The 12,670-nt window shown below is 44.8% G+C and overlaps 1 long non-coding RNA gene across 1 annotated transcript; it reads right to left on the bottom strand.

Moving 5' to 3' along the window:
* Positions 1-7,352: 7,352 nt before the first annotated feature.
* Positions 7,353-11,249, bottom strand: LOC132249158 (uncharacterized). The gene is made up of 4 exons (XR_009460566.1): positions 11,064-11,249; positions 9,803-9,922; positions 8,147-8,233; positions 7,353-7,665 (listed from the first exon to the last, which is right to left on the bottom strand). It is a non-coding gene; the product is annotated as an uncharacterized LOC132249158 (long non-coding RNA).
* Between the last annotated feature and the right edge of the window lie 1,421 nt (positions 11,250-12,670).

Raw genomic sequence — 12,670 nt, 5'->3', positions numbered from 1 at the left:
GAAGTTGACTGGTGAGATCACTTCTGAGCTCACTCCCAGTGGCCACTGACATGCACACCAGACCTTGAGGGCCCAGAGCAGCCTCTTAAAAGTATTTCTCAGCTTGGAGCACATCTCAAGCAGGCCCCACTCACCCACATCTATAGCCCTTCATTTCTGGACTTGCTACCGCCATGGTATAGACAAGCTCCTAGGCATCTCTGAAACCTCTCAGGGATGCTAGAATTAGATTCCTTTAAATCTCCTTCCTAGGACAGGCACTCAAACATTAGGCATTGTTTAGGCACTGAGAAAATGTGAATCGAGTACCCAGCAGAATTAGTTCCTCAAAGACGCAAGCAAGTTACTAATTCAAAAACAGTCTTATTTTCAGGAACAGGGTGAACCAATGTTGTAGCACATGGGTGGGCAGTTATTTGGGCCGGAGGGCCACTTAGGGAGGTTGGGTGAGCTGTCATGGGCTGGATCAACACATCTTCCCTCCCCTTCCCCCTCCCCCCAAAACAGCTCACCAAGATTCCCTAAGTGGCCCTCCAGCCCAAATAATTGCCCATCCCTAGGCAGAAAGAACAAAGGTTAGGAGAACCTAACCTCTGTTGCCCCCTTCTCCCTGCACCCCCTCCCCTGCCCCAAGTCCCTGGCATGCAGCCGGGCTGGTGCCACACTGTCTTCCTGCACACCACTTCAGGCCATAGCTCCTGCTGAACCCGGCTACGTGCCAGGCACTCGGAGTCGGGCAGGAGCCACACCAGCCACTCGAAAGCAGTGCACAGGAACACGATGCGGGACTGGTGCCCGTACTCCTACCAGGTCCCAGCCTGGCAGAGCCTGGATAACCTGGAGCTCCTGGCCCTCTTCCCCCTGCCAGTGGGCAGAACCTCCATCCCCCACCAGCGGGCAGAACCTTACCTATGCCTTGACTCACCAGGCACAGGGCTTTTTTGGGTTTTTTTTTGTTTTTGGGGGTTTTTTTGCAGGCAGGGAGGGAGGGAGGGAGGCACAGGGTTGGAGCAGTGCGCAAACAGCCTTGCTGGGCAGAAGCCTGGCCAGGAGCTCAGTCCCCCCTGCCTTGGAGCTTACGCTGGGGGCAGGGATAGGGCAGACTGGCCAGGAAGGGGAGGGGAGTGGCTGCTGCAGCTGGTTGGGATGGGAAAGAGAGAAGGGAGAGAGGCACCGAAAGCCAGGGCAGCCACAGGCCAGATACAATTCTCCTTCAAGTAGCTGCAGGCCAGGTAAAATCATTTGGCAGGCCGCATCCAGCCCATGGGCTATATTTTGCCCACTTCTGCACTAGACAAATGTTACATGTGGCACTACAAAATGTCCTGCTGCAAAAAAAATCCTTTAAATCAAGGAATATTGTTGTTGCGGATCTGCCATTTTTGTAATGCTACACATGGTGTGCACTTTTGCATGCTTGCTTCCTGTACCACAACAATGCCATTTCTATCATTACAAATTTAACATCTGTCCAGCCTCAGGTTCTTTATTCAGTTTCCTCCAAGACTGCTGAAAAGTTGCAGAGGAAGAATCCACCATAGGAGCACATATGACAGTCATGGAATTCTTTGGGACATCTATAGCATTTTTTGCCTTAACTTAGTTTTGTGGTGTCCTAGTAAAACAGGACTATCAGGGTCAGTTAATAACTCTGGTCTTTTATACATGTGCTCTGGGAGGTGGGGCAGGGGGGACGTGCTTTAATTAGAGCAGCTCTGAGAGCCACTTTAATTAAAGCGCCCAGAGTGTCATGTGTATCAGCGTGCCCGGTCTGAAAAATGGCAGCGGAGGCACTCTAAAGCCTGTCAAATTCTGGGGATGCTGATACAACATGACACTGCAGTCTGCTGGAGGGTGGTAATTACCACACTCCAGAAGACTCAATCAGTTAATCAAGTCTGGTCCACCATGCTGTAATTACAGTGCATTGGAGCAGCCTCAATGCATGTGTATAGGTGCCCATGAGACTCTTGTAGGGGGACACTGTATAAACTACTAAATGCAATTGTGCATATTAGATTAGTGTTTAAACTACAATATCTACAGGAGTTAAAGCTAAGGTATACTTAAGAGGCTTTCTTCATAAAATAAAGCAACTTGTTCCAAAATTTTAAAATAAAGGCCTACTTCAGAAAACAGAGCATTAAGTTTGGTTTCTGAATTTTCATTTTATGAACTATTGTATACATTACTCCAGTAAATGAAGGCCAAAACAAGATTAAGACTCAATTTTTCTAGGTATTGTACTAACAGATGTCTGGCTACATAAACAAATTTATGGATGATTAATACTTAAGTAACAAGAGATCTGTTGATATGTGGTTGGCAAGTTTCTTTTCATAGTGCAAGGTTTAGAAACGTAAAGCATGGTTTATGACTGGAGTTGGTCAGAATATATTCTGGTTTGTTTCTTTCCAGAGGAAAAAATTACTTTTAGTCAAAATTGCAAAAATGTTCAGGGAAAAATCCCCAATGGTTTCTTTGTTTGTTTTTTAAAACCATTATCTTCATTATTATTTTGGCTAAGGCATTTTGACAAAATAATTTCCATGGAAAGCAGACGGTTTTTGCTAACAATTTCACTTACAAAAATTCTGCAAATCAAGATAATTTCAACAGAAATGTTTCAACCATCCCCACATCTGGTTGTTCATAATTCTACTATATTCTGTTAAGTGTTAATTTTTACTGATACAAGGCTCCCAGGCAGCTTTGCAAAGGATGTCAACATAAATTTCCAAATAAAGGTTGGCATCGGTCATGGTCACATCTCGTCCTTTTTCCTCTTTTTAAATATCAACTTTTAAAGAAACGTGAAGTAGCTATGACCAGCAAAGAAGAAAAGATTGTTCTCAATTTGCAAATCTAGAATTGTGGCAGGGCACCTTTGGGTGCCTGTCACTTTAAGGGCAGAGGCAGGCAGCTACCAGGTGCCTGATGAGGGCTGCCACTTTGGAACATGAGGCATATAAAGGCTGTAGTTTGCTGCAGCCAGGGGAGGCAGAAACATCACGTAGCTGAGCTGCAGCAGGAACAACCTTGGAGGTAAAGGTAGGAGCTTATGGGGGTGGTTTGGAGGCTCCTGGTCCTGGGCATGACCTAAAACTGCACCCTGCCAGGGAAGGGTGGCCTGGCTCCTGCTGGCATGGGAGTCCCCAGGAAATGCCAGGCCAGTTACCTCCCCAGTGAAAGGCGAGGAGGGGTGCCTTAACCCCAGCCCCAATCTTTGGATGGGTTTTGGAGGCAGCTAGGGGAGTAGTGGGGCCAGGTATGCTCATGTGTAGGCACCTGAGCCCAGCAGGGATGAGAGATCCCAGAGACCCCAGATGGGGTAGCATGGAGAGCATTGGGAGGCCCCGCACAGAGTAGGGTTGAAGTGTGAGTAGGCCTAAAGGGCCTACTCTCAGACTGGAAGTAATGTTAACCTGGATGCCATCCGCAAGGGAGGAATGGAGCTGTAGATAGCTCCCCCTGGCATCGGGGCATGTAACGGGTAGTCTCCTGTATTTACCATCGGTTTGTAGGAACAGCAAAGTCATAGCAGGCAAGACTGGGCGGATTGCCCCGTAGCAACAGGTGGACAGGCCGACATAAGACCCGGCCCTGAGAGACGCCCCCTGTCACAAGAATATCCAACATGTATAAGATGCATTTATGGTACTTGTTATGCTAATACATTTAGATTTTTATCTTTTTAAATATCAATTACAGTGGAGGTATAGCAGGCCTTCCTTATATTTGAGAGTCCAAGATTATTTAATGATAGTAAAAGCAAAGTACTACAATTGGCGTGGAGTCGCATTTAATTCTACACGCTTAAACTGGAAGGATAACATCTTTTGAAAGAAAACCCAAGTAGGAATATGAGCCTCTTCCGGCTTATGATGTTCTTTCAGTTCTAGAGATGCCACCATGAGGAACAACAGAGTCTCTGTTAAGCATAGCCTGAAGCTTTAGATGTCAAATATCTTAGAAGATATCAACTGTGATCAATTTAAACGAGTAATTATGTGACATAACAGACCCTGCTGTCTTTGACATAAAGAAGTAAAAGTCGTGCTGGGATGGACAGAGGGAGAACACTTGATAGAAGAGTTCCAAGGATCTATAACAGGCAACTCAAGGGTTCAAGAAGATGCTAATAACTTTATATATAGAAAGTCTGCAGTAAACCTGCATGTGACAGACTCTCACTAAAGTCATGTGCTATCAAGATCTAGAAAGACGTGGGAATGGAAAAGAAATGATTAAAAATAGAAAGCAGAGAATAGTTGTGGTAAAAAGAGCTTGGGGAAATGTTAAATGGAGTCCAACAGGGGGTCAGCACTTGAAACTGCTTTGCTTAATTTATGTAAGTGACTTACAGGGGCCAGCTGTAAACCAGTTAAACTTATTAATGACACTTGCTGATGCTGCTCTGCACAAATAAGACTCACTTTTTTGGTAAAAGCATCTGGCATCCTCACAGAAGTAAGCATGTATATACACAATAGACAAATGTGAACAAGCATTAAGGAGGAAGCAAGACTCTGTGATCCAAACCGTACAAAACGTTTACAACCCCTCTTCCTTCAGCAGTTTCTCTCCCACATACACTCTTTGCTGCCCTCCTACACTGACTGAGCTGCAATAAGGCTGTTGCTCAGAGAGCTTGCTGCAAAGGAGGGTGCACTGGAAGGGATGGAGGGTGGGAAAGAAGTAAGATGGAATCTGAAAAGGGAATCACCCTCCCTTTCCCCACTTCCTGCAATGATTGTTTGGCTTCTAGATAGTTTTGCTACAAGAGCAACAGCAGGAAACTTCAAAACAAAGCTTAATGGGCTTGGCAAAGAGAAGCGAGAAGTAATTAGAGGCTAGATTTTCATTTCGGTTACACTGATGTAAATCTGCAGTAACTCCAGTGAATAAGGAAGAACTTAAACCCAAATATCATTACTCTTATTTAAGTTATTTACCACCAAGTTTTACTGCCTCAGCTTGTACAGTACTGTGAGTAGTCTGCCATGCAGTAGTCAAAATAGTTCTAAGTTAAAGAATTGTACTGTTTTGAGAACTGCAACAACAAGAAGAATATGTTACCCAGTGGTTCTAAAGTGACCTATCTGCAGTGGGTGGCTGGTCTCAGATGAGACTCTCAGTAGCAATAGTTGTTTGCTTGAAATGTGCAAATTTATTGAGGTTGAGAGTTGACCCAGTATGGAGGGCAAACTGTTCCTTCAACTAGAAAAGGTCCAGTGAGTGAGGAGCTAGACCAGGTCTTGGAAGCCCCAAGTAAAATTCCGTGCTGTACTACAGAGTTCTTGTGCAAACATGGGCAGCCATTCAGGGCAATAAAGACGTTATTCCCTGTGAAGGGGGAGTTATACAGGAATCCAAAAAAAGATTGCATGTTGACTTGGGGACCTTCTTAAAGCTAGCCAGTAGGAAATGCTAAGCAGAATGGTGCATCTTAAATCCTACCTTCTCTGATAGTTAGGCACCTCCATCTATTCAGGATCCACATGCTCCCCCTACACTGCTTCGTTGAAAGAATTAATCAGGTCTCATTCTTTTCATAGTCATAGTGGAAGTATTGGTGACACTTACATTTTATATTACAGCCTCATTTTTAGAGCACTTGCCCAGGAAGGTGGAAACTGTGTTCAATGCTGACCTCAGGACTTTGTCACAAGTTCCACTTAGGACATGTTAATTGCACCTAAAACACAAGGCTGGGACTGACAATGGAGGCATGGTACAGCAAAGGCTGATGTCACAGTGGGGTGAGGACCGTAAATTGCTCATTATCTCCATGAAGCAGTTCTACAATGGCCATTTCCAGATGAGCAGGGGCGTGCGCTTGCAACGGCACAAATTGCCTTAGTGCATACCACTGCACATACAGCTCATTGCTGCACGATTTGTCCCATAACAGGCAAACTACCTTTGCCCAGCTCCTCCTGACTCTTCACCCAGGGAGACCTGGAGGCTGGGGCCAGCACAGGTGCTGGCCCCAGCAGTCTTACCTGGTGGCATGCTGGAGCAACAGGGGCAGCATGGAGGCCTGGCTGGCAGCCAAAGAATTGCTGTGGACAACCTGGCCTCTGTTTTGGCTGAGACACGCTCATTTCGTTTGCGTTGCACTGCTTTTTGCTCTGGATTTGTTTGGGTTTTTTGCTACCGGGAAATCCCATGACAAAGTCTGTGTGACAAAGCCCACCTCCTAAGAGAATGCCCTAATTAGAAAGCAATAGGAAATTGCCCTAGCCACCAGCCTATGGGCTAGGCAGGGCTGAGAGCACCCTTAACCCTTCCTGTTGAAACCAGACCACTGGACAACAAAGAATGAAAAATACTTGGGGCCTGAAGGAAAATAAGCGAGAAGAAGCCTGGCTAAGTATAGCAGAATGTTGGCCATTGTGCTGGCTGGAATAGGATTGTGTTTAATGACCTAGACACCTAAAAATGGTCATTTAGACATTTGAGAGAAGAAATAGGATAGGGGTCTGGAAATAATGATGGCCAAGTATAAACTATCAGTAGCTAAAACTTCCAAGTTTTGACTTACTGGGTTTCTGTTTCTCAAATGAACAACAACTACCCCTTTAACAAAAAGGACATTGATCCCCACATGAAAAGCTTTGGACAAAAATAGTATGAGACACTCTGATGACAAAGAAGAAGGTGAAGGATAATGTCTATGCAGCAAAATGAAGGTGTAATTGTAGTACATGCTTGTATAGCTACGCTAGCTTAATCTAACTTGCGTAGCTAAAAATAGTACACAGTGGAATGAATTTTAGCATAGGCTAACATGTAGAGCATATATACTGTGTCCCTGGGAAGTTTGAACTCTGGCTGCTTGCATAAGGTAAAGCCCATGGTAATACATCTTCATTGCAATTGTTACCTGTGCTGGCTAAATTATACACCGACCGGTATCCTGCCACACACCACAACTACATCCTCAGTTTATTTTGTAGAAATACCCTTAGGGTCTCTGTTTCACATAAAAATGTGTTTAAGTCTCAGTGATTTGATTGCGCTTAAGTATTTTGTTGCATGGTGTTAAATTTAAGGATGTGCATGTTTTTAATGTTACAGCATGTATTTAAATACTTCACTGAATCAATGCTAAGTAGCAGCATTAGTCTGTAAGTTAAAAAATAACTGAGCTGTAACAGAATATACGTAGAAAGCTACAGCATACTCATAAAAATTCTGGGAATAATATTGGTACAAGAGAAGAATCCTAGTGCAGATAGCCTGAGGATTAGTAACTTTCTTGAAGAAAAAGGAAATATTTAAAAAAAACCCTCATATCAGCTGCAAGTGACAGCTTCCAAAGATCTGTTTAATTTAAAAGCAGTAAATATTTGCAGACAAACTGATCCTTGAGAATAAGTAGACAAGGTAGATAATGTAATACTATTGACAAAACAACAAAACAGGTCATTAGAGAAGCTTGGAAACTAATTATATCTCTTTGAAAGATTTTTCAGGTTTACTTTTAATAGTGATGAAGCATTTTGCAATACTTTTGTATGAAAGATGCTATATATCTAGAGTGAAAGGATGAAGCAGTAACATGCCAAAAAAATCCTGCTGACCAAGTAACTCAATTCATCCCTCTTAGCTAGGATACTGCATGCATTTTTCAACTTCTTAGAAATCTCCAAAGCAGTGCTGTATTAGAAAATAAACAAGAGAACAGGAAAATGTGAAGATGCTCAATACTGGATATTCCTCCCCCTCCAACTGCAAGTATTTTATACACAAAATATTTCTATTTCAAGTCAGTACTAGGAATATTAATAAATGATCTATTATCTTAATGCCATATATCTGCCTCCTGTTCCCTGTGATAGCAAGTCTCAAACACATTCAGATTTGTTAGTATCGGTATTATGAAGTGTGCCTCAATATTGTTGGAGCGACATGAATTGAAAAATTAAAGTTAACAAATTATTTTCTAGAGATGAAATGCTACAGAACCCCCAATTCATACAGTCTACATTACTCTGTTCTTCTGGTCTCATCCAGTGCTCACCCTACTTAACAAACCCAGAACCTAATCATACAGGCTTTTGGTACTGGGCATTGTGGTTTCTACCTAAAGTAGTCTTATTTGTTATAATAATATTGCTCAGAGTAGTAAACACAATACCTTAAAAGAGGCTCTTGCAGCACTGAGTCCTGAGATATAACTGTTTCTCTCTTCCTCAGATGTTTAAAGCTATGGCTGCCTATCTGCCTAGAAAAAAAAAAGTGTGTGTGGGGGGGAATTACATAACTTTGCTTCTTCAAGGGTATATCGCTGGAGTGACTAAGTTCTGACAAATTAATTTATTACAATTGTCATCTTTTTGTAGTTTATTCAGCAAGGTTCTTAACCCTGTGCTGAAATACTACTCAAGTCAATGGAATCTACACTCAAAAACTTTGAGTCAGAGATGTAATTAGTATTATTTTAATTGTTTGTTCCTGTTCTCCCATAAAGGAAATCAACAAAATACAATGGGTCAAAATTCTACTCTTACATTTTATGGAGTTATTCCAATTACATTAGTGTAATTAAGAACAGAGTCTGTCCCTATATCTAAAATTATGTGCCATACAAACTACATTAAAACTACAATCGGTTTCTAAAGACAAGTACTCAAAAGTTCAGAAATGCCACAATTAAAGCTGTCCCTGGAATGCAGGAAGCCGTGTATCATCAATATAACATTGGTAGCAGGTTGTACCAACGACTAGAACAACAAACAACAACTATTTTTGTCTATTTATTTATTTTACTTTAGATTTATATCCCTCCCTATCCAAAAGCCTCAGAGTGGCTTATAGTAACAGATAAATAACCCTAACAGATAAGAAATAACAGTTGATTACCTAAACAGCCCCCCAAAATTTGAGAACTCCAACTCCTCTTCTCCCGCTGCCTGCCCCCACATATACCACTTTTCTCCTTAAATCCTAATACATTATCCTTCTTTTTGGGTTTACGGACTACGCTGGGTATAGCAGATGCAGTGTTTGTTTGGGATGCAGCCCCCACACAGTGCCCCTGTTATTTATTTGTTCATAAAATAAGTCTTATAGATTAGGCATGACTTTAGAATATTCCTCTAATGGTCTCATTAAATGTTATTACTGGTTTTTTTTCAAACCATATATGTATTTACACATTGCTTGAAGTAGTCCCATAGTTCTTTAGTAGTTGTGTGTCAGTGAAGAAGCTAAAGTTTTGTGCCCTTACAAAAATAATTTGTGGGCTTTGGATTGACAGACTTCACACCACTTTGCACCACTTTAGCTGCCCACTCCCATTCCTAGTGAAACGATAGGATTTGTGCTGTTAACTTCCTTGGTACCGGCCACAATATAATCTTCATATTATTGGCCTGATTCAGTGTCCCCTGCAGCCACCGGGAGTCTTCCCATGTTTACAGTTGAACAACCAGACATTTCACTTGCTTTACAAAATAAATGTCTGTTCTTGGCCAAGCAATTCCTGGCTACCTGTTGAGAGTGACAGTCCCCATGGACCAAAGTGCAACAGAACAAAGGGACCATTGGTGCCTGGCGGTAGAGCAGAGCAGAGGCAAAGATCTTAGCCTTCAGGGACAAGATAGCAAGGCATGCTGCATCACTGCTGTGCATCCTTTGAAGGCTAGTTACCTACTAATCCATCCTCATAAGAGATGTATAAGGTGAGGAAGAAAGGTAGCTTGGTTTAAAAACTGTTCAATCAGAAGTAACTGAATTAACTCTAAAATGATTCAGGCGTGTCCACCCAATTATATTTCAGATACCTTTTTACCTGTTCACCTTGCTCTGTTTGACCATGGTGCCGTCTGCTTTTGAAATATATATTGTTCCTTGCAACTCAGCTCATATTAACCCTCTCCAAAACAAGGCTGATCCTCAGTCCATGCAGGAGCTTGCAGTGAGACAATAAAATTCAGTTAGGAGCCAGCCGCTCAAGCCTGAGCTCTGGCATTCTTGTCATCTCTTATACACTAAGGACATGGCACAGAGTGGTCTCAGGACAGGCTGAGATGGCAGACACTGGCTTCAAATCCAGCAATTTGACAATTTTAGTCCAGAGAGCAATGTAGCAGCTGCAGAGGATTACCCTGTAGTAGATTGGATTGGCTTAAATTAAGTCAATTTAAATCACTGATTTAAATGATCAAGCCAAAAGTCCAATTTAAAACATTGATTTCTATTGACCTCCTGTGACAGGTACCCGATCTGGGCCGACCTAAAAACGCAGCCTGCACACCTGTTCCTGGGGGCAACCGCCTGCCTACTCTCCTGCCATGCCTTGTTGTTAATTAATTAATTGGTGTTAATTAGCAGGAGGCTGCCCTTTTCTTGCCCCGCTGCCAGGGGGCGCTATCTGCAGCTCCGTTTCCTAACCTACACCGCAGTCCACACCTCACTGATGGAATAGATGTTCCTCATTATGCCCTTTTGTCCCCTTTGAGCCTCCTCAGTTACGCCGCCCCCTCTGGGACTCCCCCAATAATGCCCCCTCCTCTGGGGCTTCTCGGCAACTGCCCCCTCTCTGGGGCTCCCCGGTAGTGCTACCCCCTCTCCGGGGCTCACCACGCCTGCACTGGGGCTTCTCAGTAGCTGCCCCCTTCTCTGGACTTTTGCCCCCTCTCAGGGCACTCCTCAACACTGCTGTCCCCTCTCTGGGTCTTCTCTGTCAGGCCACACTCTCTCGGGGCCTTCTCTGTGAAGCCGCCCTCTCTGGGCTCAACACGCCCGCACTGGGCTTCTTAATAAGGCCGCCCCTCTCTGGGGCTCACCAGGCCCTCACTGGGGCCTCTTAGTAAATGCCCCCTCTCTGGGGAGTCTCAACTGCCCTTCTCTAGGGCTGGGGTCTATGCACCCCAAACGCTGCACCTTCACTGGTACCGGGGTCCTCACACTCCTCTATGAGTTCCCTATGAGGCCTCCTCCAACCCCTAAGAGCCTCACCCAAACCACCGGTTCTAACAACAACAAAACACAAGCCCTTCGGTTATAATAAAAAACAGAAGCCAACCAGCCCAAACAACATTTGGTCCTACCGGTGACCGTTTAACTCTCAGATGCAGCCCCTGCATCAGGTTTCCCCTCTCTCCCAGGGCAGAGAGCTCCTTCCTCTTTGGTAGCTGGCAGGGAACTGCCTCTAGCCCCAGCCCCTAGGGTTTATAAGGGAGCCAGGCCCTGCCCCTTCTGGTCAGCCGACCTTCCCTGGTTGCCCAGGCAACCCACAGCTGGGCTCCTTATTTCCTGCTCGGGCTTCCTCCCTAGCAGTTTTCCCCTCTTTGGGAGCAGGGCACCTCAGTGCTCTGTGACACACCTCCCCCCCTCAAGATCCTGACTCACAGAGGCGGATCTTCATTCTGGTTAGGTGTTACACCGATCTGGGGTTTTTCTCGGCCTTCCTTCAGGCACCCGGTGACTCAAATATGGAAGGCGGAGGTTTTCAGGCGCCTCCTCCTCGCCTTTTACCCAAGGGTGCACCATGTGGGATTTATCGGGAGTTACCCTGCCACAGGTAGTCCCCACACATTAGCCATCCCTGGTAGGGTGCAATCCCTTCATCTTTTAAATCCCTATCTTTTCCCTTCATCTTTTAAATAATTGAGATGGATGGCCCCGGGTCTGGGTATTTTCTCCAACCAAGGTGTCGGGCACAGTACTGTAGCCGTTAGGAGTCCGCCTCTAGGCCGTCATTCCTACCTCCTCCGCTTGCCCTTTACACAGGTTTGACTCTCCTCCTCCTGCCACCTGACCGGCTGGTAGGGATTGAGTCAGGGTCTCTCTTGTGTCAGCCGCCCTAACTGGAAGTTTCTGTGCCTAGGGGAACCGCTCTGTCTCTTAGTAACAGGGTTCAGGTTCTTTATTACCTGCACCCCTCCACTTTTCCCTCTTGGCCACGGTCTTTCTGTTCCACCCAGTCCTTCTTCTTCCTCATATTGCCTCGAGAAGAAATCAGTGCTTATGTTTTTAGCACCTGGGCAATGTTTTACCTCAAAGCAATACGGTTGCAGACTAAGGGCCCATCTCATTAGTCTAGCGTTGTCTGTCTTCATGCTCTGCAACCAGCATAGGGGTGCGTGGTCCTTTATCAATGTGAACCTCCGTCCTAGCAGATAGTAGCGGAGTGTTTCCACTGCCCACTTAATTGCCAAACACTCCTTTTCTATCGTGGCATAGTTCCGCTCAGTGGGTGTAACTTCCTACTTATGTATGCTATAGGGCGCTCCTCTTCCCCCTCTACCTGGATCAACACCGCTCCAACTGCTGCCTTTGACACATCGGTCTGCACCAGGAAGGGTTTATTAAAGTCTGGGGCATACAGCAGGGGTTGCATGCACAGTGCTTCCTTCACCGCTTGGAATGCCTTTTCCGCCTCCGGCGTCCATCTCACCTTGGCAGGAGCCCCTGCCTTTGTCATCTCTGTCAATGGTACCGCCAAATCTGCAAAGTGGGGTACAAATCTTCTGTAATAGTTGGCTAGCCCCAAAAAAGCCCTCACTTGTTTTTTAGATCGGGGAATTTGGTACTTCCTTAAGGCCTCCACCTTACTTAATAATGGCTTCACTTTTCCGCTTCCTACTAGGAACCCCAGGTATTGAGTCTCTTCTTTCTCTATGGTACACTTTTTTGGATTAGCTGTCAGCCCAGC

The sequence above is a fragment of the Alligator mississippiensis genome, chromosome 3, assembly GCF_030867095.1.
Source record: "Alligator mississippiensis isolate rAllMis1 chromosome 3, rAllMis1, whole genome shotgun sequence".
NCBI classification, from domain to species: Eukaryota; Metazoa; Chordata; order Crocodylia; family Alligatoridae; genus Alligator; species Alligator mississippiensis.
The sequence above is the reverse complement of the archived record's forward strand: the minus strand, read 5'-3'. Positions and strand labels throughout refer to the sequence as shown.